This window comes from Ambystoma mexicanum, chromosome 2p (genome assembly GCF_040938575.1).
Source record: "Ambystoma mexicanum isolate Mex_15411 chromosome 2p, UKY_AmexF1_1, whole genome shotgun sequence".
Lineage (NCBI taxonomy): Eukaryota > Metazoa > Chordata > Amphibia > Caudata > Ambystomatidae > Ambystoma > Ambystoma mexicanum.
The window spans coordinates 1,467,747,915-1,467,775,712 of record NC_090923.1 but is presented as its reverse complement, the minus strand read 5'-3'; the positions used below and the strand labels follow the sequence as shown (position 1 = coordinate 1,467,775,712).

Below are 27,798 nucleotides of genomic sequence, written 5' to 3'. Positions count from 1 at the left end.
TCTTTCCACCTGGTACATTTTCCAGAGCTCTAAGCTTGCTAGCGTTTTATCTAACATTTTTCCTGTGTATGCTGCGTGCAAGTATGTCGTCATGTGTTGCAAAACTGCTTTTGAAAGTGATCCTCCCTTGTGGCCATGGCATGAACATCTTGTCTGGCGTGCCCTTAACCCATTCCGCACTATACTGTTTAAACTTGGGTGCGTGTTTTGGCAGCTGCTTGCAGAGATGTATAAGCGGAGTGATAATCTCCATTTTGACTGTCAATATTCACCTTTATCCTTTTCAAAACAATACGTTTCAGAAAAATAATATGAAAAATAATACAATATGAGCGTGCACCAATCGTCGCAGCTCCACACCCTTTATCTCACGTTTTCAATGCAATCTATTTATGCACTAAACACCATCAATTCAACTTAAACAAATAAACAATTAACTCTCAAATATCGTGTTTTCTTTTTCACGTTTCTTAATTCATCTATTATTTCTTCACCTCATATATATTTATACAACACATAAAACAGACGGACAAACTGACATATTTGACCGGCCACATATATTCTCAGTCTGCAATCCTCGAGACTTATCCTTGCCCCTAAAAAATACCCCGATTGGGATGTGAATCGTTCTATTTGGACCATCTTTAAAGAGTCTGAGGCCTACGTCATCCGCTAATGGGACTCTAGATTTGACTCCTACTGTTACGTGCTATGACGCAGGACAATGGGCTTACTCTACTGTGACGTTCCTCATCTGACAGTTTCTCAATTGCTTGGTGTATTGAAAAGGGTATTTCTCCCCAGGGACCAGCCCTTATTACCATAAATAACCCTATTTCACCCACTTACAGGTCCGATCGTGCAAAGCAGTGAACTCATCACTAGAGAAATCACACCTTCAGCATAAATCTAGCATTTATTAGACATAAAGCATAATATAACAGAACAGTAAATATAGCAGCAATTTGGGAAATGAATGATTAGAGAAAATCACAAAGCTCATTAGAGAAACACAGTCTTACGTCCCTTGCATGTTATTATCAGCGCCGAGGGATCCCGGCCATCTACAACGAACTGCTTGCTCAGCCAGCTCTGTAGATGACACCGCCACAAGGAGCAGCCTAAGGTATCCTGCACTTGCTCGAAGCGAGTCCGCGGATGAATCTCCCCCTGAGTCATGCGTGCATGTGCATTTTGTATTCTTGTGCTGTCAGTCAACATGACCACTATTCCAGAACTTTCTCAGTGCAAAAAACATGTCCACTGATGGAAAAACCCAATTTGCTAACTCGCCAACATGCTCCTTCCTCCCTCCCTTGGAGCCCATCTGCCACTTCAGGAATGTTTATTATCAATGTGTGCGAGGCCGTACCAGTCCTTCTCATGCGAAAGAGGATTTGTTTACCAAGCATGGCAGAGCCACTGCGGCGAAAAGAGGAGCTGAAATAATATACTTCGCAATTAACCCCTAGTGAGCAAGCTTTACCGGCCCTGTGCTTCACCAGCTAGTGTCATAGCTACAAGGCAGGCGCTATAGAAGTGCTATGATGCTTTAAGCACTTAAATACAGGTCTCTGTTAGCTACTAACTTGGGTCTATGCCCTGCCTTTCTATGCACAATGCAACCTTCCTTTCCTTTGAGTCTTGCACCTTCAGTGTAGCTCCTTATGCTACTTATGCAGGCGCTAAGATCTGTTTCAGCATTTAGCACATACTGTGAATAAGCTATTAGTCTTAGCCGTTAGATATGTGATATGGTTAGCCCAGCAGGCAAAATTGCACTTTCTATTCCACTACATTCTACCCCTTTTCAAAGTGTGGGCGACAATGCTGGCTTATATCTATCAACATTGTATGTAGTGCAGTGATACGTGAGGTAGTTAAAGATCTTGGGGCTTTTCTAGAGGTTTAAGCAAACTGTCTTCTAGCTGTTAGTTAGCTCAGCATGCAAGGTTAATAAAAACCCTACCTAAACAAAAATGTATAAAATGTGAATAGTGCCATTTAGCCTAGCCACAACCTGGCCTGCACTATAATACCTACAAATTATCTTTTAACTAATCATTAGTTAATAAGCAGCATGTGGTTAATATAGCAAGACAATCTGGTGTTGTTTAATCAAAAATGCGCTATTGCAATCATGTACGGTCACCAGCTCTAAACCTGCATTCTTCCACCCTAAGGGACTACACACCCCCCCTGTTCACAGGTCATACCAACGTGACTATGGGCTGTGTGATTAGACACTCCCCCCCATGTTAGTGGAACCCAACCGAAACCATCTAATTTCATGAGCAAGATTAACACATGGGCACCAGGTTTAAAAAAAACAGTTCTACTAATTTGCATCAAAACTCAAAACTCAATATTGCACTAAGACTCAAAAACAAATGGCTTAATCTAAACATTTGCAGGTAAATGTAACTCTACGTGTCAGTGTGCTGGAGACAGACGTCCCCAGAAAAAATGAAACTTGCTGGTTCAACAAAACCGTGTCATAAAATGTGTATCAAGTCTGTCATGGTTTCATTTACCCGCCCTAAGGCTGCAAAAAATATCCTTGTAGCCAACCTTCTACCATCTCCAATTGGAGCTCATACTCTTGACAGCATTTCTACAAAGCCAAACCTTAGCATACGCACAGATAGCTTGTGTGCGCACTCATTTTATCGCAAAACATTTTACACTCCTGCTTGCACAAACCTGCTGCCCCAACAATTCATAAATCATTCTCCTGGCTACGTGCACCGTAGAAATTGTCTAAAAAAAACAACTCTGGTTAAAGCAATTGAGTTGGAAGAGCAAAACATTTTGTTGTTCACAGATTTATCTCAAAATGCATTTCACCAATACTAAAACCATTTTGAAGCATGTTGGCATTCAGGTGCTGTTTCACACAGCTGTTTGTGTCATATTATGTCACAGTCCACAACTCTTAAGACCAAAAAAAAAGCATAACATATCAAACAGGTTATAAAAACCATCAACTGAATCATTTGGGAATGTGCCTCCTCAAATGTACGACAATATGCCAAGTCAACTCTGTGGCAGTTTTGTAAAAGTTATTAGTCTGATGGGCACTTCTCGCAGGTTGGAGTACAATTGTCATCACGCACGTCAGTAGCATTGAGTGCGGTACAGGAAATGTTCAGTGTGCACATGGCACCCCGCAGTGACTCGCTTTCTCTGATAATGTGTCTGCTTTACCGATCAGAAGCACCCGAAAATTGCACACGTCTATCCCCAATCATGGCATGCTACTTTCTTGGTTTTTGCCTAGGCAAAAAACGAACAGAAACGTTAGAGTTTCACAAAAGTACAATATCAGTGTTATCCACCCCTTCGCTTAATACCTCCCCCGCCTTCAGAAGTCTTATCAGGTGACTACACACTTTCATATCATTGCTACCATAACCATTTTTCACCCTTCTGTGTGGTATTGGGGGCTTATTTGCCTTCAAACATTAGGAGTGTAACTGCCTAATCACAAATCATTTGTGCAATGAGATCATAGTTGGTCAATGGTACCTCAGATGAAAACAGTACTATAAGTACCCAGATCCAACTTCTCAATAAATCAATGCTTTTCTTTTCACCAAAGCGTTCATAGGTGCCAACCGGCAACTTGCTTCCGGTGTCTCATGATTTGGTTTGCCCTGCTGGCATAACTCCATTTTCAAAAGGTAAAGTCTTTTAGTCCAATACTACTTGCAGCTGCTTGCACAAGCAGCCTTGTTTATTTTTTCCAATTCTCCATACAGCTAGTGTCTTTAAAGCCTCTGGTTTTTCACTTGTCAGTTTCCCAAAGGGTGGCTGCTGATTTCTTGGGCCGCCCCTTGAGAGCGTTAGTCTGAGTCAGTTCCTTTATTTTCTTCAACAAATCATTCATTCTTATTCTTGCACTAAGCCTTGAGGCTTCTGGATCATGGCTAATGTGCAGTGTTCATGTTATACTCCGAAGCCCAGTTCTGCATGTTGTGTCTTGCAAAAGGGCTACCTTTGTCAGATTTGATTCCACACGCCATAATGTCTCATCAGTTACTCCAGCCCTCGCAATGTAGCTTGCATTTTGATGGCTGTGTTTTTTTTCTCAAAGCGCCTCGAGGTTTCTTTTCCAGTGCACAGCTCTTTACTTCATTTCATATGGGGCACTGGGATGCAGCATGCATGGCAATGACTCTTGAAATGGACACTTGTCATTTCTTAGCCCATTCACAGGTTCAGTTTCCCAACCATGTCCAGATGCGTGATGCGCCCAGTCTGCCATTTCATGCAGCATTTCTTTTTCTTCCAGTGTTGTCACTGGGCGAATCCTTTGCCATCTGATCAGCTCCATTATTGAACAGTTCAGAAAGCATGCGTCCATCGGCATGCGCAAGGTAAATTGTGCTCTTTTCCACCTTCTCAATTACGGCAATTACCACTTTCAGTTCAGTATTCTGGCTTGCACCCCCCACCCCTTTCTTCTCCCACTGACAGTGTTTTCTCAATGGGGATGGAATGCAGCTGCTGGCCAGCGTTTGTTATTTCTCGTGCATAGCAGCGCCGTACGCAAGGCAAGCCTGTCTCTTTGCTCTTTTGCCCATAACTCATAAGCTGGTGCGACTTTAAAGGGAGACACTCATTTCAGACAGTTCCTTCAGATTTACTGCTTTTAGCATTTGCTTCAGCATCTCAGAGAACCCCGTACTGCCAGCTTCTGTGCGCTGTTGAAAACACCACTTCTACTGGACATGAGCGGCATTCTGCGCTTTTCCGCCTTCCTCCCAAAGTCATTTCATGCACCCAGCCCATGAGAGGAATTTCTGTGCAATTTGTCTTATCAAGCCACAAGCTCCACACTGCAAAATCATTGCTGACACGAACTTTGAGTTTCAAAAGAAGCACTTGTCATCAGATTCAACTCAATGTAATTCTGCAAAGCTTCTTTTAGCCTGTTTAAAAGCAGGCTACTGATCAATGTCCCATTCAAAAGCATATTTCTTGGGGGGGTGGGGGAGGTGGCCAGCAGGTGTGCGATGAGGACGTGATTCCTAACTGCTCCCGGGCCACCAGCTAGATCCTGTCCTATATTCTGAGATCCTGTGTTGCTCAGCTTAAGAAAATAACATACAGGTGGAGAAGTCCTTCTACAGCGAGTCGCAAGATTGCCGGTCTGAATCAGAGTGCGATTGCGAAGATATGAGTGAGTGAAATCTGAAGCAACCGGATGTGGTTGCCTGACAAAATGGCCGCCGGGAGTGAGAACTGAGTGAGAGGCTGCGTTGCGGCTATGATTCTTCTGAGCCAAAAGCCCTGCAAAAGCAACTGACTGCGGAGATCAGCGTCTCTAAACACCGTTCCCGGACATGCACAGCCTTGCATAGGCGGTGGGAACACGCCAGAGAAGATCTGCAATCTCGCTGGGGGAAATCAGACCGAACCTGCCAAGCGGGGATCCTGACCAGGACAGCGACAGGGTGGGGTGCAACGGATACCCGTACCTGTCGAGATATTCCAAGCCAGCGAGGACCGCAATGCACCTGAAACAGACGGTGCGGCAACCAAACCTAGACTGCAGCACGTAGTTTTGTGCCCTCAGATACTACGCGAACAAGGCCAACCACGCAGCCCACGGGAACAACCGAAGGAAGAAACATGGGCGGTGAGTGCTCCGGTTATAGAGGACCCAGTCCGGCCATGAGATGAACAGCACCTGCAGCAGGGAGTGACTCGGGGAATTTCATCGAAGTATCTCCCTTTGTCATGATCTCTGCTTCCAAAAGGTCAGGATTTTCCCAACTCCCTTGGAAGCAGATCCATAACCCAGGTTACGAGTGCCAACCAGTCCCAATTGGGACCTTTTGGACCCAGTCCTGGCGCCAGTGGCACCAGGCTCATAAATATGCCCAGTCCCAGCGCTGGAAGCGCCGGGCTCATAATGCTTGGGTGGACTTACCTGCAGCAGACCATGCTGCTTACTTGCCTGCCAGTTGAGCCTCTGATCCTCTTCTGTTTGGAACTACTTTTCCTGTTGGGTGGGGCTGGAGCCACTCCCTAGATTCAGAACACTGGAACTCTTCTGGAAGGCAGGAACTCTTTTCTTACCAGGAACTCTTTTCTTACCTAGGCGTGGCTGTGGAAGGAGACACCTAAGCACTACAGGAGGCTATTTAAACCACACCCGGTGGATGAATTTTGCTTTGCGTTATTCTGCAACCTCTGCAGCAGGACGCTCATCGTGTCTTCTGCATCCGGTCCTGGGCCTAAGGAAAAAGGCTTACCATCCTGAATCCAGTCTTCAGCAACACCTATAAAGACAAGAAAGAACAGGTTAGCATTCCGGCATCTGAAAGGCAAAGGCTTACCATTCTGAATCCAGTCTTCAGCAACACCTATAAAGACAAGAAAGAACAGGTTAGCATTCCGGCATCTGAAAGGCAAAGGCTTACCTACTCTTCGTGCGCTCCGGAGGTCTTTACACTGCATTCCGGCATCTGAAAGACAAAAGCTTACCAACTCTTCGCACGCTCCGAAGGCCTTCGGCGCTGCATCCCGCATCTGAAAGACAAAACAAGGTGCGTTTAAAGACATTGGGGAACTTTAATACTCACGTGCCATTACTCCTTTCCACATCTAATCCAGTGGGTATTCCGGCACCCTGCAGCCGCTCCGAACTCGTACCTGCAAAATAAAAAGAGTTAGAGCGCATCGTGAAGCAGGCAACAAGCGCTTACTTACGTGCTTCCAGGCGCTTCTATTCATCACACGGGCTCCATCTTCAACTCACTTCAGCCCGTCATCCGCCATCGCCGGAACCCTGCAAAACAAGAGACATCATTACTAAAGACTTTAAAGACATTTGAATGACTCGAAACTTACCGTTCGTGCAGTAAACGACGGACAGCAGTCCTCTGAAGTCAAGAGGCCTGCGCTACCTATCCAGTGAAGAAACTGGTTACAGCACCCTGCCCCGAGGCAGATGGAGAGCTCGGCATTCACTTACCTAAGGTGAGAGCGTTAACCTTTGGGGGTCTACAGGAGAGGAGAAGAGGAAAGAGATAGGGACACCCCAATAACCCCAGTTCATTAACCCCATATTTTCTATCTGCAGACATCTTACTCTACACGTCAGGCATACAGTGCACAGAGGTCCAGCCCAAAGAGCCAACCGGGTGCTGCACATCACCTTTGAAGATACGGTAGTCGCCCAGTCAAGACCGGCGCCTCTGCGAGAATCAGGTGAGCGTTACAGAACGCAAAGCCTACCGCAAAACTCTCGCCCAGGCGCTATGGAAACCTCGGATACTGACCCCCTAGCCCGGTTACTTGGGGAACTAAGGGCAGAAGTGCATGCAGCTCGTCAGGAAACGAATGCTCTAAGAAGGGAACTCATTATTTCCAAGGAGAGAACAGACAATCTTGCTAGACAAGTGCTACAGTCACAAGCCGGACAGACCCCGTTACCCGCATCAGGGGCAAATCTTCCTTCAACATCCTCTATGAATCCAGTGCAGATCAACCTACCTGGGAATGTACCTCTGGCTCCGCCCGAACAATTTTCTGGTGACCCAAAGAGGTTTGCAGTATTTATCAATCAGTGCCGGTTGCACTTCTTATGCCGGCCAGCAGCCTTTCCAACTGATCAAGCAAAAGTAGCTTTTGTACTTTCGTACCTTAGTGGCAATGCGGCAGACTGGTCGATCCCTCTAGTTAATCAAGATGATCCGGTTCTCCATGATTTTCAAGCCTTTCAGCTTAGTATGAAAAAACTGTTCGCAAGACATTCACAGGGGCAGGCCTTGGACAATGAGCTTCTTTCGTTGCGACAGGGTAATCAAGACCTTTTGGCTTATATTGCATCTTTCAATAGACTAATAGTGGAAACTCAATGGCCTGAGGACAAAAGGATTACGCTGTTTTATAGAGGTCTACGTGGAGAGCTGAAAGACGTTTTAGCCCAAGTAGTGAATCCCCCACAAGACTGTTCGGATTATATAGACTTGGTCGTTCAAATAGATCACAGGCTGCAGAACAGGAAGGCCGATCGTTCCAAGTTTGATGCTCGAGTATTTTCCAAACCGCCAACTCCTTCCAAAGGAGTAGACTCCGGGGAACCCATGCAAATAGGGGGTCTGAAAGGTCCTCTAACACAAAGGGAGCGGGAAAGGAGGAAACAGTTGCAATTATGCCTATATTGCGGAAACTCAGGGCACTTTCTTCGAGACTGTCCGGTGAAACCTGCCAAGAAGGCAGTAGGAGCTGCAGTTACCAAAGTTACAAACTCTGAGCAGGGAAACGACCTCGCCCGACAAGAATAGAGGTCCTCTTGCCGAGCGTGAAAACCAGTTCCGTGACCTCGCATTTCGTGATACCTATGGTCCTCATTAGCCCTGATAATCCGGATCGATTACATGCAATTGAAGCTTACGTCGACAGCGGTGCCATCGGCAATTATGTGGATCATGAAATGGTTTTGAGGATGAATCTAACTCTTTGTCCCAAGGCTGTAAAGGACGTCATTACTACGGTGGATGGTACGGAGATAGCCTCCGGGCCAGTAACGCATACCACACAAGAGGTGACGCTAGTAAGTCAAGATGGACACCATGAGAAGATCGTGTTCGATGTGATCAAGGCCCCTCAGTTTCAGATTATTCTAGGAATACCTTGGTTAGAGAAACACAATCCTCTGATCGATTGGCGAGCAAGAACGGTCCAGTTTCCAGAATGTGTCTCTACTTGTCACCCTCCACCTGGTGTTGCACTGGCCGCAATTTCTTCAGAGACTCCCCAGTTACCTCCCGAATACCTAGAATACCAAGATGTTTTCCGGAAGGATCAGGCTAACTCTCTACCTCCTCATAGGTCTTATGACTGCCAGATAGACCTGATACCTGGATCTACTCCTCCTTGTAGTAGAATTTATGCCCTCACCGAGCCTGAGAACCTTCACCTTCGACAATACCTGGATCAATACCTGGCAAATGGGTTTATTCGTCCTTCCAAGTCCCCTGCTTCTTCAGCTTTGTTCTTCGTTCCAAAAAAGGAAGGAGACCTTAGAACTTGTATCGATTATCGCTCCCTGAACCAGATCACCATTAAGAATAGATATCCGCTACCTTTGATCCCTGAACTCCTGGACCAAGTCAGAAAAGCATGCATATATACAAAGCTGGATCTTAGAGGAGCTTACCACTTGGTACGAGTAAAAGAGGGCGATGAATGGAAGACGGCCTTCCGCACCAAGTATGGGCTATTTGAATATCAGGTCATGCCCTTCGGACTTTGCATTGCCCCGGCCGCCTTTCAATATTTTATGAACGATGTCCTCAGAGAGCTCATAGATGTATGTGTTGTTGTTTACATTGACGACATCCTCGTTTATTCTTCATCGGAATCTGAACATCGGAAACACGTGAAAATGGTCCTCGAAAGATTGCGTCAACACAAACTTTTCGCTAAGTTGGAAAAATGTGTTTTCAACGTGACTGAAGTTGAATTCTTGGGATTCATATTATCACCTGGCGGAGTGCGTCTGGATTCAAAGAAGGTCGATGCAGTTCTCAAATGGCCATCACCATCCTCCGTAAAAGGTGTGCAAAGCATGTTAGGCTTCGCTAACTTTTACCGCAGGTTTATCCCCGAATTCTCTCGAATAGTCCAGCCCATCACTGCCTTGTTAAAGAAAAACAAACGTTTTGAATGGTCTACCGAGGCGGAACAAGCTTTCCAGGATTTGAAGACTAAATTTATCTCTGCACCAATCTTAAAACACCCTCGCCCCGAACTCCCCTACATCGTGGAAACTGATGCTTCAAGCCTTGCCATGGGGGCAGTTCTATCACAAAAGGACCCGGTAACCAATCAGTTGCATCCCGTGGCATTTTGGTCCCGCAAATTCTCGCCTCCTGAAATCAATTACACGATTACTGACAAGGAACTTCTGGCTATCAAGTCTGCCTTTAAGGCTTGGCGGCATTATCTGCTGGGGGCCCGACACACCGTTACTGTGATTACGGATCACCGAAACCTGCAATATTTGAAAACCGCAAAAGCCCAATCCTCTAGACAACTCCGTTGGGCATTATTCTTTGCCGAGTTTGACTTCATAATTACCTATCGACCTGGTACAAAGAACGGTAAAGCTGATGCCCTTTCTCGGATGGGAGTGGAAGAACACTTGATCAACCCTAAACCTGTACCAATCATTCCCGAACAAAGAATTCTGGGTGTAATCGCCACCGAATCCATAGAGGAAGTTAAGGATAAAGCCAGGCAACTTGTAACTCCAGCAGACATACAGAATTGGCATCTGCAGGGAAAGGACTTTGCAGTAAAGGACAACTTATTGTATTTCCAAGAACGATTATACCTACCCAGCACAGATTTACAGAAAAAAGTAATCTCTTGTTATCACGACTCTTTAATGGAAGGTCATCCCGGTATGGCCAAGACCTCAGAAAAGATCAAGCGCTACTTCTGGTGGCCGTCTTGGAAGAAAGATATCAGAGACTTTATAATGTCCTGTGGAGTATGCGCCCAAAACAAGAGTCAAAAGGAAAGACCAGCAGGCCTCTTACGCCCTATTGACATCCCACCTCGCCCTTGGCATACGCTTTCTATGGAATTCATCACCGATCTACCTCCATGCTCCGGATACAATACGATTCTAGTAATCGTGGACTTATTCTCCAAGATGGCGCACTTCATTCCGCTCAAAGGCTTGCCAACAGCAGCAACTCTGGCCCGAGAATTTCTCGAAAACATCGTCCGACTGCACGGTTTTCCTTCGGTTCTAATTTCGGATCGAGGTAGTCAATTTATTTCTCATTTTTGGCGAAGTTGCTGTCGGTCGGCTCAAATTGATGTGAGACTATCGACCAGTCACCACCCTCAGACCGACGGACAAACCGAGAGGACCAATCAAACTCTGGAACAGTATTTACGCTGCATGCTGCAACAAACTGAAAAAACTTGGAAAGATATCCTTTGGATAGCCGAATATGCCTACAATAACTCTGTCCATTCGGGAACTGGGAAAACCCCGTTTTTTCTTTTGTACGGCAGTCACCCACGAACCTCGGAGTTGGATCCCCTCCAAGATCTTGAAACACCAGCAGTAGACTACCTGCATTCTACAATCACCCAAGCCTTTAAAGAAGCTGTTTCTCACCTTCAAAGGGCTAAAGAACAATACAAGAAAGGAGCAGATCAACATCGGAAGGAAGCCCCTCACTATCAAGTAGGGGATCAAGTCTGGTTATCCACCAAATATCGATCTCTAAAAGGGCCACGCACATTCAACCCAAGATACCTTGGTTATTACTACCATAGTAAACCCAGTAGCGGTCAAGTTGGACTTGCCCCCGCACATGAAGATACATCCGGTCTTCCACGTCTCTCTATTAAAACCCGTGCAACCTCAAACCCGACCAACCAAATCTCCAAAACCTATCCTAGTTGATGGAGAACTCGAGTTTGAAGTCAAAAGCATTCTAGACTCCAAGATCTCCAAATCTAAACTATTCTACCTAATTGACTGGAAAGGCTACGGCCCCCAAGAGAGATCCTGGGAACCTGCTGAATATGTCCACGCTCCTCGCCTAATCAAAAGATTTCACCGAACATTTCCTGACAAGCCAAAACCCCCGGAGAAGCCCGGTTTGGGAGGGGCCTTGAGGGGGGGTACTGTCATGATCTCTGCTTCCAAAAGGTCAGGATTTTCCCAACTCCCTTGGAAGCAGATCCATAACCCAGGTTACGAGTGCCAACCAGTCCCAATTGGGACCTTTTGGACCCAGTCCTGGCGCCAGTGGCACCAGGCTCATAAATATGCCCAGTCCCAGCGCTGGAAGCGCCGGGCTCATAATGCTTGGGTGGACTTACCTGCAGCAGACCATGCTGCTTACTTGCCTGCCAGTTGAGCCTCTGATCCTCTTCTGTTTGGAACTACTTTTCCTGTTGGGTGGGGCTGGAGCCACTCCCTAGATTCAGAACACTGGAACTCTTCTGGAAGGCAGGAACTCTTTTCTTACCAGGAACTCTTTTCTTACCTAGGCGTGGCTGTGGAAGGAGACACCTAAGCACTACAGGAGGCTATTTAAACCACACCCGGTGGATGAATTTTGCTTTGCGTTATTCTGCAACCTCTGCAGCAGTACGCTCATCGTGTCTTCTGCATCCGGTCCTGGGCCTAAGGAAAAAGGCTTACCATCCTGAATCCAGTCTTCAGCAACACCTATAAAGACAAGAAAGAACAGGTTAGCATTCCGGCATCTGAAAGGCAAAGGCTTACCATTCTGAATCCAGTCTTCAGCAACACCTATAAAGACAAGAAAGAACAGGTTAGCATTCCGGCATCTGAAAGGCAAAGGCTTACCTACTCTTCGTGCGCTCCGGAGGTCTTTACACTGCATTCCGGCATCTGAAAGACAAAAGCTTACCAACTCTTCGCACGCTCCGAAGGCCTTCGGCGCTGCATCCCGCATCTGAAAGACAAAACAAGGTGCGTTTAAAGACATTGGGGAACTTTAATACTCACGTGCCATTACTCCTTTCCACATCTAATCCAGTGGGTATTCCGGCACCCTGCAGCCGCTCCGAACTCGTACCTGCAAAATAAAAAGACAGTTAGAGCGCATCGTGAAGCAGGCAACAAGCGCTTACTTACGTGCTTCCAGGCGCTTCTATTCATCACACGGGCTCCATCTTCAACTCACTTCAGCCCGTCATCCGCCATCGCCGGAACCCTGCAAAACAAGAGACATCATTACTAAAGACTTTAAAGACATTTGAATGACTCGAAACTTACCGTTCGTGCAGTAAACGACGGACAGCAGTCCTCTGAAGTCAAGAGGCCTGCGCTACCTATCCAGTGAAGAAACTGGTTACAGCACCCTGCCCCGAGGCAGATGGAGAGCTCGGCATTCACTTACCTAAGGTGAGAGCGTTAACCTTTGGGGGTCTACAGGAGAGGAGAAGAGGAAAGAGATAGGGACACCCCAATAACCCCAGTTCATTAACCCCATATTTTCTATCTGCAGACATCTTACTCTACACGTCAGGCATACAGTGCACAGAGGTCCAGCCCAAAGAGCCAACCGGGTGCTGCACATCACCTTTGAAGATACGGTAGTCGCCCAGTCAAGACCGGCGCCTCTGCGAGAATCAGGTGAGCGTTACACCCTTGACAGCAAAGAGGAGGGTATGCTGAACGGCAGGTGGTGACGCAGCAGTGCATCCCCTGAAGCCCCAACCACTAGCTGTGTGTCCCGGGTGGAGGACCCTAACACATGGGTTACAGAATATGAAGCACGTAGCGGCTGAGAACGGGAGACTGACTCACTAAGGAGTGTGCGTGTCTCTCGAAGAACGATTGAAGGCAGCGCATTGGCTTTCAGCGCACTAAACGCATGGTACAGCGAAGGTGAAGTTGGGATCTGTGTGCCCAGGCGACAATCTACAGGGCCAGCATCCAGCCAATAGCCCGCCTGACAGGCATTAATCTCAATAGCACACGCTGACCTCCCGTCTGGGACTGTGTTTAGGTCTGAGCCATTGTTACAGGTGGCCATTTCCTGGGAGGCGAGCTTGAAAGCAGTCATTGTGCCGATCTGAAAGACAGCACACACTACAAAATAGCAGACTCTGCCAAATAAAGGACACACGCACACACTGGGCTCTTCTCTCTACCAAGACTGGCTACAGGGGCAAGGAAACCCGAGACGGTACGGACATAACCTGCACTTGCTGCGCCTGACAGACAGACAGCAGGCTTCCAGAAAGGGGATACTAGCGGGCAAGTACTGCCAAGTGGTGAAGACTTGGAGGACTACCGACTCAGCGGCAGGCAAGTGCGGTGCGATAAGACAGGCAGTGTCAAGCGAACATCGGGTTCAGCAGTGGCAGCCCCTTCCTGGTAACAAATTGGTTCGGCAGAGGCAGCCCTTTCCAAGGCACAGCCCTGAGTTCCTGGGAGCACAATAGCCCGGCTGTCGCTGCCTCCACGGCCGCTCGTGGGGAAGAGAGCGCTGCCGCGACCCGCTCATAGAACACAGCTCCAATGCTGAAAGAGCCATCAGGACCCGTGGTGGGGTCGCGGGCATTCCCCTCCGCGTAGAGCGCCTGCCGGTCCCATGCTCTGGTGTCTGTACACCCACCTGCTTGCACACGAAGATCAAGAAAAAGCGGTAAGGAGAGGGAGACACCAAGAGCGTTGTGGCGGCGGCGAAGAGGGTGAAGCTCTGCCAAATCCCCTACATGATACCCTGCTCACTGGAGCCCCAACGCGCTTAATGTTGATCACCAACAGCCACTGTGGAACCCAGGCAAGGAAAACAAAGAACGTACCCCCCAGACCCCTGCATCGTGGCACCAGACAATAAGAGAGGGGTGCAACCGCCTGTGACATCTCCGGTGGCCCAACAAAGCAAATAAGCAACAGTTTGGTGTGCAAAAGTGCTAAAAGGATCAACTAACGCTACCCATAGCACTGCCAGACAAGCCTCAACGACCGTCTAACTCTACCGAAGTACGCCACATATAGAGCCATCACATGCGGACACATGTCCTTCCCCTAACTGAACTGCTGTTGCTGAAAATCCACACACGCCACAGCAACTGTTGCTGCTACTCCTCTGTAGAGGGGTGCACCGAAGAACCCCACGCTCAAGGTGGACATACCAGCATGTCTCCACGCGCGAATCATACGCCCCAGCGTGCTGGCTGTCATAAGCACCAAACCACCACAAGTGCCAGTCTATAGCCCCGAAAGAGAGGGGAGGGTGTCGGCGAGGCACCTGGGACCCAAGAAAGGTGTGCACCCAAAACGTGACATATAAAGGTGCAAATCCCCAGCGGGTAGAACCCTACGCCGCGCGGAGATCCGGTGTGTATCATCCCCAACGCTCACGGTAATACAGCCCTATCAGCTCTGTCTCCACCCCCACCTTCCGACAGGACACGACTCTCTGAAGCTGTGATAACGTCTGAGCAAAATGGGGAAAGATAAGCCCAGGAAAACCTCCACACAAAGTAGAATAGAGCAATATGCAACCACACCAATGGCTCGCTCTCCGGAGAGGTCGTCGACAACGGAAATAGACTATCCAGCAAATGACATCTCCCTCAGAGACGTGATGGGTGCCATAGCCAGCGCCAGAACATCAATGGAAAAGAAGATGGACAGCATAGGCGCCGATGTGTCTCTGCTCCGTCACGATCTACAAAAGCTGACCTCTCGCACTGGAGAGGCCGAAGCACGCATCTCGGAGACTGAAGATAACCTACGAGGGGTCAATCGCCACGTGTCTGGTATGCTGGAACGCATCAAAACGCTGGAGGCAAGAGTGGACGACAGTGAAGGCAGATTCAGACGCAACAACATCTGCATACTCGGTCTCCCCGAGAAGGCAGAAGGGGCATGTATGAAACTATTTCTTGAAGAATGGTTGGCGAACATATACAAAGCTGAGTCCTTTTCCAGGTTCTTCTACAGCGAGCGGGCTCACCGCATCCCGTCAGGTAAAGCTACATCGGGCGCCCCACCGTGCACAGTCATAGCAAGATTCCTAAATTATAGGGACAGAGATACTGTGCTACAATTGTCCAGATCAAAGGGGACTGTCACATACAATGGTTCTAAGATCGCCTTTTTCCCGGACTTCACCAGAGAAGTTCAGAAAGCGCGCCAATCCTTTGATCCCCTCAAAAAGCGCCTGCAATCAATGGGAACCAAATACGGACTAATTTTCCCCGCCCAACTCAAAATATTTCATAAAGGCACATCCGTGCATTTCACTGACCCTAAGCAAGCATGGAACTGGGCCGAAAGGCATATAGAAGGCGACTGGAGAACTGAAGGGAAAAGGAGAGAAGAACGCAACAGACCATATCCTGAGAGACCACCAGACATAGAGCCTCAACAACAGCAGCAAGATAGAGTGCAGCAACAGGGAAATTAATGAATAAGGTTCAACAGTACTTAACTAATGGGACCACAATGCGCAAAATGTAAAAGAGCCTGCAAGTCGAACATAATACAAATCACAAAGAATAGCACGGCTGGCGGCCGACCTGGCAACCAGCCTCCCCCACCACCCCCGACAAGGAAACGAGCTCACAACACCAAACGAGAGTGCTACACCGCCAAGCTCCAGTCTTGACACGCAAACTGCAAACCCAGTTAGCACAGAGCGGACGTATGCGAGTTAAAGTTTAACTGTTTACAAGCTTACGTTGGGCCGACAGATGCTTCAGTTAGGGTTGGAGTATAGGGAGGGGGGAGTTGAGGGCAAAGTTCTTATTCAATATTTAGCATGCAGCGGCGCTACAAGCAAAACGGACGGGATGTACAACAAGCTATTCCACTTCCTAACTAATCTGGAACACTTACGTCATAGGAGGCGAACCCATAAACCTAAGATCCAGACAAGTGATGACACCTAAAGCTCATGACCTGGAATGTGAATGGGCTGGGGTCTAGCATCAAAAGAAGACTGGTATTGCAATATATAAATCGGCACTCACCGGACATAGTACTGCTAACTGAAACGCATTTTGCAGGGACGATCTGCAATCTCTTCAAGAGATCCAACTATCGCACAGCGATACACACATGATTTTCCATGAGGACGAGAGGGGTGCTAATAATGGTTCATAAGAGACTTCCACTAGAGGTCTCGCAAATAATGCAAGGCAGAGCTGGACGTTATGTACAAATACAGGCTACACTCTGAAACCAAACCCTGGCGATCATGGCAATATACTCTCCGCCGTCTCTCCTAAACGCACTGCTAGCAGACATTACCCCAATCCTGGCCGCGAATACGGCCGACACGTGGATGTTAGGTGGCGACTTCAATGAAGTCATGGACAACATCCTCGATCGCACACACATGAGAACAAAGAACCCAGCCACCACCACTAAACTGGCCGCCTTTGCGTCCGCACTAGGACTGAGAGATGCATGGCGAGATCTACACAGGGACACGAGCAAATATTCCTTCCACTCAGGAGCACACGCTTTTATGTCAAGAATAGACTATTTCTCCCTACCAAACCAGAACATTCACAAAGTGTGTGGCGCATCCTTCCTCCCAAGGGTCGTCTCTGACCACTCCGCATTGTTGCTCGAGTTTGAGACGGAAAGACCGCGGCCTCCCGCCACTTGGCGGCTTAACTCCTACTACCTGGGATTCCCAGACCTACAGGAGAGATTGGAAACAGTCACCTCTGATTACTTCAAAATCAATACAGATTCAGTCAATGACCATGGAACATTATGGGAAGCATATAAACCGGTCTTAAGGGGCGAAATCCTCTCATGGACAACGGCAAAGAAAAAAGCTCAGCGTGAAAAGATCATGGAGGCCGAAAGAGAAGTAATGACTAGGGAGTCAGAACACATCATTAACGACATTCCTGCGACAAACAGAACGCTGACACTAGCCCAGAGGAAGCTTCACAATTTATCACTGGACTGTGCCAAGAAAGCACATGGTGCCATGAAAGCACGGATATACGAGACTGGCGAGAAAGCGGGCAAACTGCTTGCATGGTTGGAAAAGTGTGACGAAGGTCACCAACAAGTGAAAAGTGTCAAGAATGCGAATGCAGAGGTGGTCTCCTCGGATGCAGCGATAGCAGAATGCTTTGCCGACTTCGATGAAGAACTTTACAAACCCCCCAATGTCATAGCGTCCAGTACCATATTAGATGGTACCAATCTCCCCACACTTACCACAGAACAAGCCGCTGCACTAGACACCAAAATAACGGAGGATGAAATTTCAGCAGCCATTACCTAACTCCAAACGGGCAAGACCCCAGGTCCTAACGGTTTCCCACTAGACATATGGAAAAAGATAAAACACCTAGATATACCTACCCAACTGCTTAACATGTTTGAACACTCCTTAGAAGTAGGAAGGCTCCCACCAGACCTACGCAAGGCTACAATCATAGTAATCCCCAAAAAAGGCAAGCCCCCGGACGAATGCAGCTCCTACAGGCCCATATCCTTAATAAACAGGGAACACAAAATACTAGCGAAAATATTAGCAAATAGACTCCAAACGGTTATTACAACGCTGATCCATCCGGACCAATGCGGCTTTATGACTCAAAGATCCACGAGGATGAGCATTCCCAGGCTGCACCTAGCGCTCGAAAGAGCACCCGCCATACAACAATCACTTGCGTTGCTGGCCATAGACTTTGAAAAGGCATTTGACTCAGTCTATTGGGAGGCTCTGTGGGCAATCATGAGAAAAATGCATTTTGGTGAGTCGTTTATAAAATGGGTCCAGCTTCTTTACAACACCCCGCTGGCAGAAGTGAGGGTGAATGGGTGGCCCTCTTGTAAAAACATCCAATTGGGGAAGGGAACCAGACAAGGAGGCCCGCTCTCAGCAATGCTATTCGCATTGATCATTGAATCGTTAGGAGTCATACTGAGGGACACAACGGCATGGATGGGTTACCGCTGGAACTCAGGTTGGGAAGATAAAGTATTTCTCTATGCAGACGATCTTTTGGTGTACCTAGGAGACCCGACAATCTCCTGTCCCATAGTCAATTCAATACTGTTAGATTTGTTAGATTATGGGGCCTTTAGCGGACTAAGAGAACTGGTCCAAATCAGTGCTCTTCCCGGTGAAAGGTGTAGATTGCATTCCACCACAGGGTTCACAATACCAAGTCGAACACAACCAGTTTCGATATTTAGGCATCCAGATCACAAACAGACTGGACAGCTATATAACCCATAACTTATATCCGTTGGTTAGAAGATTTGCACAAGACGTGACCCACTGGGAACCACTCCCATTAACATTATTGGGCAGAGCAGCGCTCTTCAAAATGCTTGCCCTAGCTCGATTCCTGTACATCCTACAAAATGTCCCCCTCCACATCCCAGCAGCAGAATTCCGTAAAATAGACAGAATCACACGCAAACTATTATGGGCAGGAAAACATCCAAGTATAGCTCTCAAGACCCTCCAACGCTCAGTATGGGAAGGAGGAATAGGTCTCCTGAATATCCAAACCTATTACTGGGCGTCCCAGATAGCAACGGTAAACGCTATACTACATGGTAACCCAAAAATCCCACACATACGGGCCGAAATAGCAGGTAGACTCATGTCCCCAATTGAAAGCCTATACACCACAAAGAACCACTCCCCTGAAGGCACGATAACCGCACATACGTCCCAAATCTGGAGAGAAGCACACAAACATATCGGATGGGACAAAAAAATTACCCCAGTCCAGCCCATCTGGAATAATGCCTGCCTCACAGGACTCAGTCAACTCCCCAAGTGGCCAAACTGGGAAATTTCCGGCATAAGAACCATTCGCAAATATATGCAAACAATCAAATGATCTCATTTGCCGAGGTCACGTGAGAGCTACCACTATGGCCAACTATATCATGCCATCACCAAACTAAGGGCCCAACTTTTAGACATGCCGGAATGCACGCCCATCGAAAGGAACATAGTGGTAGACAGCGTGAAAACCAAGGTCACTTCCACCATGTATAATGCCATCTCCTCTTTTGCCACGAAGGAATTGACGAGCCTAAAGCTGAAATGGGAAAGAGATGTGGGCTTCATACAGCCTGAGGACTGGATCTCGACCCTGATGTACCCTAGAGAGACGGCAATCTCGGCTAGAATTCAGCTTATACAGCTAAAAATACTTCATAGAATATACTATCACCGAGTAGCACTATATAAATGGGGTAAAATAAATGACTCCAGATGTCTATGCTGCAAGTAAGAGGAAGGAACCTTCTACCACATCCTATGTCAATGCACAAAAATACAACGCTTTTGGCGAAAATGTGGTGAGAGACTCTCGAGGGTCATGGGTCGAACAATCCCAATTGATCCTAAACTTCTTCTTCTAGGAATCATAGAGGAAGGGGAAATGTCTCGCTTTGAAAAGCTCCCGTTTTCAACTTCCAAAGGGATTGCCAAAAGAAACATCGCAGAGCTATGGGGTTCAGAGTCCACTCCCCAATATGACCAATGGCTATCGGACGTAGACGTCTGCATCCTAATGGAACGCCGAGTATATCAAGCAATAGGCTGCCCGGGCAAGGCAGAGAAGATATGGACAAAGTGGGAACAAACAGTGTAATAAACATATTGACTGAACCAATAGATAATGATGTACAAACCTCCCACCTTTTTTCGGGGAGACATATCCTGGCCTGTCATCCTTGTATAAGACTAGCATGGAATCGTCCAAGAAACATACACTATGTCTGTTCGTGCTACCTCGCCGTCTGTATGCAAAGTTACAAGTTTGTGTAATGTATGTCTTTTGTATTGTTTTGTTGGAAAACCAATAAAATTTGTTATAAAAAAAAAGCATATTTCTGTTAACTTTGTAGTTTGGCCTTACAATCAGACTCCAATGCAGTGTGTGATCTTTCCAAAGAACCCTCAACCCACTGAATCTTTGCGCTTCCTTATAACACACAGATGTCTCAATCTGTGGTACCATTACCAGAATAAAACCAATTATTTTCTGTACTGCGCCAAACCACATTGCACTTAAAAATGTCACCTTTTGTACGCCTCCCTGCCCGTTCTCTGCATGAATTGCCCAAACTCTGTTCTGCTCGTGGGCTGTCAATTTGTCAACAACTTTTTCAACGTGTCACAGTTAACAATACATCAACGTAACGTTCAATACATTCATCACTCAACTGCAATATTTCCATGTTTTTAGCAACCAATCCATGGCATAGAGTGGGAACTTTCAAATACTCTTGGGGCAATTTAGAAAATTTAAATTGTCGTTCCCCCCAAACCATTGCAAACTGATGCTGCAATTCCAAATCAATGCACAAATTAATAATCATATGCCATTCACCCAGTTCTTTAGTGAGTTTCTCACGTATTGTAACCATGTCTGGCAAAGCTAAATGCAATGAAGCCAATTTAGTGTGTCCCATTAAAATTGAATTCGCTACCTTCACATGGATTTTACAGTTGCCAAAAACTTCTCAAGACTCTCAACATAGATGTTACTCTTTCTCCTAACAACTCGACCATTCCCAGAGTGTATTCAGGAATGTCAACACTTAAAATATCAGTTTCAAAAGGTGAACCCTCGCCAGTCTACATTTCAGCCCCCCCATTCTCATTTACTATTACACTGGGGCTAAATCACAATGTTTGAATCACCATTCACAATTTACATGTCAAATACTTATGCACATTTTTCTGCCCTCATGACAAAATAGGGCGAGAACTTTGTTTCATTTTGCAATCCAAATATATATACCCTTTATAGGGAGAACCGAAGGAAAAATACTTTCCTAATCAAAGTGATACATCCTCCCTCACCGTTCCTCGGAGCGCTTCAAACAGAACCATTTCCCACTATTCTCATAGCTTTCTGCCCCCTGGCTTCATTCCCAAGCAGTAATCCAGCCAAGCATTTACTGATTTACTGAAGGGGAAAATCTTAACTACACAAGCTATCGGTCGCGGCAAACCGACACACAAGTACTGTCCTTTTGTTGACTCAGAGCTGCAGTGAGGCAACAATGGAAATGCGATAGCCTTCAATCTGCACTGTGTTCTCTCACACAATTGTCATTTCTCCGGCATGGCATGGCCTTGCACGATCCCACCGCTGCCACCGAATGTATTGAAAAGGGTATTTCTCCCCAGGGACCAGCCCTTATTACCATAAATAACCTTATTTCACCCATTTACAGGTCCAATCGTGCAAAGCAATGAACTCATCACTAGAGAAATCACACTTTCAGCATACATTTTGTATTTATTAGACATAAAGCATAATATAACAGAACAGCAACAATTTGGGAAATGAATGATTAGAGAAAATCACAAAGCTCATTAGAGAAACATAGTTTTATGTCCCTTGCATGTTATTATAAATGGCATATTTTGAACAAATATTAAACAGTTGTCCGCCTCGCATTGCTGACTCCTCACACTACATAGCCTTGACGAAGATAGCCATTGAAAACAGATGACCCCTTCCGTACATCTTAGTGATGCTGTCCCAGATACAGGGGCCCTTATGCTGGCCAATTTAGATCAATGCAGGGCACACTGCCTAGTATAAGTATGTAATGGAGACGAGTGTAAGATAGGTTTTAGAAAAATAATTGCTCTATATGAATGCAAGTCATGCCTTTTGGCGGGTGTAATGCCCCAGATGGCACCTAGTTTTAATTAATGAAGACGTCTCGGGAGGTTTTATTAATACATGTGTTGTAGTTTATATTGATAATATCCTTAACTACTCACAGGGCGCCACTGAGTATCGGGTCTCTTTCAGACTGGCTTTGCAAAAGAAATGTGAGAAAAACTTCCCCAGGCAAAATTTTAAAACAGCCATTTTCATACTGAAGTAATGGAGTTCTTTTTGTCATTTCGGTGTGAGGCCTGAAAATAGAATCTGACAAGATGCGGGCTGCCCAAGTGGCTAATACTTTTTTGTGTCAAGGAAATGCAGAGTTTGCACATTTAATCGAGAGTTCATATGTGACATCTATCTTCTAGTGACACTGATCACTAACCTGTTAAAGATGGTGGAGGGGTGACATTTTCCTGGATGAAGGAGACAGAGGAGGCTTTCCAAAATCTAAGGACAGTTTCACGCCCTCCCCAATTCTCCCAAAACCTGGTGTGACTACCATTTTTGTGGAGGCCACTCCTCCAATCTGGCCTTGGGGAGGATCTTGGACGGAGAGAAGGGCAGTAATGAGAAGGGTAGTCTTGCAATACCAAGTCCTTTAATACCTGGCGCTTGCTTCATTCTTGGGACTGGACACTCGTTCAGAGATTCAGTGAAGCATGACCTCTGAGAAGATGGGAGCCTGGGACAGTATGGATCTTATTGCTTGGGTAGAGGATGGTCTTCCACTGGTGGAATCAATATTGTACTTTCCTATAGAAGAATTGCCTGTTGCAGCCTTGAGGTATAGGGATATGTGACAATGGCCCCTGTTTACCAACAAATGTGTGTGTGTAAGCGACTCATGGGACTTGACCCACACATCCCGCTCCATGATGTGGGGCGGAGGGGTGGCATGGGGAGGATCCTCTGAGCCATGCAACAACATGTGGGGCCTGGAACAGGAGACTGCCACAAGAGCCACAGCAACTACCAACTCTTAAGGAAACCTCAAGTCCTGCAAACCCGTGGGAATGAGGGTTAACAATTATTAACTTGTAAATCACTTCTTAAGCAGAGAAGAAACCACTGCTGCGGCTTGCAGTTCAGTGAACCCACAGACGTAAAACATTGTTCCAGGGAACCTAGAGAAAGCCAACCTGGCGCTTCAGCAGGGAGTAGCTTTCAAGGATGCACTGACCTGAGAGTGGGGATCAGAGTATTCACCAGCCCCACTCTGGCGCTATTTCACTGACATGCATATGTGCAGGTGCCAGTTCCAAGATTGCACACAGGATAATTGAAGGCTCGGCCCAACAGGACAGGGACACATTCTCTCCAGCGGAATACTTAGCGCTCAGCCAATCCCCCAATCAAATTCATTCACACCGACACATGCATGCTACAGACATGAACGTAGCCCAGGAAAGGGAGTAGGAGTATAAAAGCCAGGAGAGATATTTGGGGAGTGTGGACATTTGGAGCAGTGGAGTGACTGGAGGTTGGAAAATGGTGGTGCAGAGAGAAGATGCAGGAGAAGAAGGTGGTACAGAGAGGTGAAGGTGAGGCAGGAGCGGAGAGGTGCAAAGAGATGAGGGGAAAAAGAATATCAGCAGAAGGGTAGAAGATAAAGGTTGGAGAATGTGAACATCAGAAAGGAGGAAGAAAACACAGGATTTGAGAACAACGACCAACAGGAGGACAGAAGGCAGAAGGGGTTGGAGGAGAACCTGAAGCAGGAACAGAAAGGACAAGGGAAGGTGAAAGAGGATGTTACAGTCAAGACAGGAGACTGTTGGATGAGAAGGAAAGGTAGAGAGAAAAGTAAGGGACTCCTAGGTTGAGAGAGGGTGTAGCCGAGACTGGAGTGGTTCCTGGAGGCACAGGGTGGGCCACAGTAAGACAACACCTGCCAAACCATTGTCTGGAGTGAGTGGGTGAATATTCAAGTGTGAGCCAGATCACAAGAAAGTTAGCTGACAGGTAGCCCAAGGGTCAGCATTCAGTTTGAGAGGTGGGATCCCAAGAATGAGCATGTGTCGGATAGGCGAGAAGGATGGTAGGCAGGGAGGGTGTGACAGGATCGGGGAACAGACGGCAGTGTAGTACCTACCCAGGCTCTCAGCAAACCTCCTAGCCTGCCTCACTTCTAGGAAATGCTGTGGATCTAGCTAAAGCAGACTGATGTTTCATGGGGGAGTGCTTGCTTCGCTTCAAGAACATTCATCATCATATTGCCACAGACAGAAAATCAATAGAATTCAGAATGATAACTTTACAAGTCAAGTTGTGCTAAGCGATGGAGTGGCACTGCAAATAGACTGAGAAAGACAGTTGAGGGGCTGGGGGGGGCTTTGGACCCAGATGGCTGTTTTAGTTTACTTGCAAACCATTCCCCCACTTTGAGTTATTGTAGAGTCCTGTCAATGGTCAGAATATACTTTTTCTGTTTGAATTTACCCGAGTTGCATCCTCTGGGCAATCTCCTTAGGTTTGTGAACATCAGAAATGAGGAAATCATGTTAGGGTTAGAACTAGAGTAGTTAAGAATGCTCAGTTACTAGAAGGTTCAAGAAATAGTGCTACCTTCAAAAAGTGTTGTCCTAAGAAGAATGCTATCAGAAGGACTCAAACAAGGATATTCCTGATACTGATCCCTTTGGAGTGTTGGAAGTTCTTCAGCCCAATCAGTTGGGTTTTCAAAATGACTGGACAAGGAAATGAAAAAAGTGTCTGAAAACCCTGGCAAAATTGCCTCCTAGTACCGATCAGAGCTATTTAGGTTATGAGAGTCTGAGGGAGGGATAGAGCAGTGAGGGAGAATGAAAACAGACGGTGGAGTTACTGATCACATCCTTTGGTGCGTAACAGATCTCTGAAGTCTGTTGCATTTTCTAATAGTGTCATTTTCACTTGCCCTTCCCCCTGGGGCGTTGTGAGTAAAACAGATTCAGAGCTGTTGCAAACTAGATGTGTATGGGGTCTGCAGGCCCAACAGCTCCCATATAATTAGACCTGTTGGGAGCTGCCAGGAACAATGCAGATCAGTAGTTTTCTTATGGTGCATATTTCTGCAAAGCATCCTGAAACATCATCAGGAAGGAAACGAGTGAAACAAAAAGAGATTTTAGGGACATCCATGTCCTGGCAACCAGCTTGAACAGCATGGTTTATGGATTCACAAGCTACAGATGGGCCCAACAGAGCTATGATGGAGGTCCCAAGATCCTTCAGAATCACTGATAGTGCCACAATAGCTCCATGATCCAGGCTCTGAGCAAGCAGAGGGTCTTCAAAGTAATCTCCAGTAGAGATGTGGTACATGTTTCTAGGCTCTTATCTACCAATCATATGTTAGCAGTGATCCTAAGGTTGGTTAAAATCTTAAAGTCGTGTAAATAAAGAGATGTACCCTTTCTAGTGGACAAATCTTAAAGTCTACAAAGTGGACACATGTTAAAACAAAGCAGTGTTAGGGGGCACAACTTGAATAAAGAATAGGAAATAGTGAAGCAAATTTCAGGTCAGGAGGCACTAGTTCTATATTTATACATGCGTGTGTGTGTGCGCGCGTGTGTGTGTGTGTGTGTCTGTGCGTGTGCGTGTGTGTGCGTTTTTAAACGGGAAAATCTAGCTGGCAGGCAATGGCATGATGTGAAAGTTCTGAGTGGTTTATTAACGTTGGCAAGGCGAGCCCTTTGGGTGACAATCGGAGACAGCATGGCTAGTGCCTTCAAGGTTGAACTACTACCTAACGAACTGTCTGAACAGTGGGGTATTCAGTTCTGTCCTGAACTGTAGTAGCGTTGGAGCCTTGCAGAGGTCTAGTGGGATGTTGTTCCACAGTAGATGTTCATAGCAGAAAGAATCTTGTTTCGTGGTCTTTTCTTTCTAGTATTGTTTGGTTTCCAGTGTCACAATACTGCGGCTTCTGGAATTGCACTGAACCTGACTGGCTTGCATTCTATCTAGTTAAGGAGATGGATGCTTTACTCAACACTGTCTTGAATGTAATACAACACAAACAAAAACCTGAAAACCTGAACAATATGGACAAAAGACAACAGCTGAGAATTAATTAAGTCCCATCTAGATGTTCCACTCCTTTCATAGGGGTTATCCATGCAAACAGGCCCCAAAATCTGCACTCAGCCCAAGCCATTGGCCAGTCGTGCTTTCTATTGGGAAGTAAGAAATGGTATGCTGTGTCCATACAGAGAATCTAGGGGGCGAGTAACTTTCTGTGCCTGTCTAGTAGCTTGCAACCTGAAATGTGTACAGCTGATGTAAAGATGTCCCACTCCCCCCCTCAGCCCCCCGAGGAGGCACAGGATACTTGAAATTGTACAATATAATCACACAGCTGTACGCTATGAAATTCATACCCACAGATTAGGCATATATTAAATAACAGATCCATAAATAAAGCCTGAAAGAAAAACAAATGCACTGTAGCTGGGGCAAGATGGAACAGAAGTGACTGGCCTGTCTACCTTAATCATGTCATGCTAAGATGTTGCCCTTAAGTTGTAAATGCTTTGCTTTTATACTTAAATGAAGATGCCCATCGCACTAGATCTAAAAAGGATACATAGCCAGGGCACTCCCAGATGAGTGGGTAGCGCTGGTGCTTTGGTTGGAAGAGGTGTTCTGGAAGTGGGGTCCATTGCAATGGCACATCCGACAGTATTTGAGCCAGAAAGTTAAAGAGAATCTTGCAACAAGAACAAACATGTAGAAATTAAAAACTTTACTGGGTGAGGGGTGGCTGAGGGAATGCCCCAGATAGTGTTGTTTCACTCTCAGAGTTCTCCATGTTCTACACAAAAACAATCAGAGAACCCTAAGATCAGCTTCCCATTCGAAAAGTACCACATATGGAGCAAATAGACATCTGGGGGAGATCTGTGCCCAGCCTCCTCACTTCACTACCACTTTCTCACTGGCATGGAATCAGAGGTGCCAATGACACAGATTTTACTCCACAACCTCATTAAATACATTTAAACATATGGAACTGGAAGGGAGACCGCAAGAATTCCACCAACATGTTCTAAATGGAGATGTGCATGTTTACATGATATGTCCCAGGTCTTTGGCATCAACTAACAATGGTGCAAAAGGCGAGGGAAAATGCTTATTGGCAAATAAATAATAAGGAATGTCTAAAAGTGATAATCCCAAAATCATGACAGACTACCCGACTTGATTTCACCAAATAACACTTTAGAGATCAGTACATTAATGCCTTGCTTGTTAAACGAAAAGTTAGAATGCTGTTATTCAGTAAACATGAAGAGCCTAGAGACTCACTAACCCACATGGTTCATCATTTTCATGCATCCTTAGCCACAGTGGTTTATGGTTTCAGAAGAAAGATTCAGGGCCTCATCACGAGTTCGGCGGTAAAGCTGGTGCAAATAGCACTGGCGTTATCTTCTCTACTGCCAAACCCACCGGCGCCATTAGCGCCGGATCACGGATTTGGCGGAACGGGAAATCCCCATTCCCCGTTGAGCCCTTTCGGGAATGCCCCATTCCTCATTGGGCTCAATGGGGAAATTTCACGCTCTTACCGCCGGCGGATTTCCCGCCGGCGGTATGAGCGCGAAATTTCAGTGGATTTCCCCCAAGCTAATAGCTGGG

General features: G+C 46.5%; 1 protein-coding gene across 3 annotated transcripts in view; it reads right to left on the bottom strand.

Moving 5' to 3' along the window:
* Positions 1-27,798, bottom strand: part of LOC138567628 (uncharacterized) — a 534,099-nt gene that overhangs the window by 360,572 nt on the left and 145,729 nt on the right. The gene's annotated exons all lie outside the window — the stretch shown is intronic.